This window comes from Sebastes fasciatus, chromosome 6 (assembly GCF_043250625.1).
Source record: "Sebastes fasciatus isolate fSebFas1 chromosome 6, fSebFas1.pri, whole genome shotgun sequence".
Taxonomy (NCBI): domain Eukaryota; kingdom Metazoa; phylum Chordata; class Actinopteri; order Perciformes; family Sebastidae; genus Sebastes; species Sebastes fasciatus.
The window spans coordinates 24,004,935-24,006,384 of NC_133800.1; positions in this window are offsets into that span (position 1 = coordinate 24,004,935).

Here is a 1,450-nt window from a genome sequence, read left to right on the forward strand (position 1 = left end):
GTAACTATACAATATTGCCACGCAAAATATCAAATACTATGCTGTATCGATTTTTCCCCCCTTCTAAAAATGGAAAGGATGGCAAAAATGTGTCCGTATCTATCTAACAGAATCAGATCATCAGTTTTCTCTGACTAACTTCATTCCAAGAGCAACTTCCTCCTCCATCACTAACCGCAACTGAACAACATTTTTCCCCGAGGCGTCATCTGTTGTACCCACTTGAGTATCCCATATGGCTAGATATATATAATTTAGGATCATAAATATACAATCCCCCACCCTCCTCTGAACACACACGGGTAATGAGGATCCGACAACACTTATCGCAGCCTGTTGTGCTGCTCGGTAAATCCGGCAGAGGTTTTAGTGGAGCGGCGATGCTGGTGTAATGCCTGTGACACCCAGCTGTTAATTCAGACTGACAACAGGCAGATATCTGGCAGACTAATGGCAGATGGGGGCTTGAATCCCAGCTTTATGGAGATAAACTATCCCCCTCCCTCAGGAAGGAAGGGATGGAGAGGAGCAGAAAGAGAGGAAGGGGAGGAGGGGGGTCAAACACTTTAAAAAATGTTTTATTTTTATAGTGAAACAACATCATTGTGAGATTATCTGAAAGGTGGAATACATTGTTATTTCGGGACATTGGTGTCATTATCATAGCAGGAGGAAAATGTTGCCTGCAGGGCCCAGTTTTACTGCATTTGTATCATCAAAAGCGAATAAAGTAATATTTAAAATGACTTCCCTGACACCAAATTATTTTTTTTTAAAAAAGCACTACTAATAGTTGAATTTAGAGAGAAAAGTCCCTCATCGGGCCCAGTTTAAGTATTATAGGAAATGATTAATGATAGCCATGACCCAGAGGATAAAGCTGGTCAGTTTTAGCTCTACTGTTGTTGTTTTATTGTTTCCACTGTGAATCTTCCGCCCTCCAAATAAGCAATTTGGCCTTAGGTAAGGTTTTATGTCTGCCCTGGACACAAGGGATGTTATTTTGTTACACTCTTGTGGAGGAGTGTAAGTGCTTCTATTACCTCCCAGTTTCTTCCACTTCAACCACAGGATCATGTCTGCCCTCTAATGGCTACAACAGGAAACAACACACACACAACATTATTTATAATAATTGGGATTAATTCAGCAGCGATTGCAGCTGTGAAAGGCCTAAATATAAATACAGATTGGATGGATCCAAAGGTGGATTTTGGTTGCTAAATAAAGCATGCAGCTGCCACCGCTGATTCTCTTTCATCATCAAAACGTTTCAAACACTAATAGTCTGAAGATAGTTTTCATTGCTCAGTGATGTGAAAGGCAAGAAATTACACAAATTAGTCACAGCACAAACAAAGAAAATCCAACCAATGACGTCCTATTGGTCCCAAACTAACAAATGACGTGTGTCACTCATCAACCTTGTCCCTTCTGTTTACATAAACAC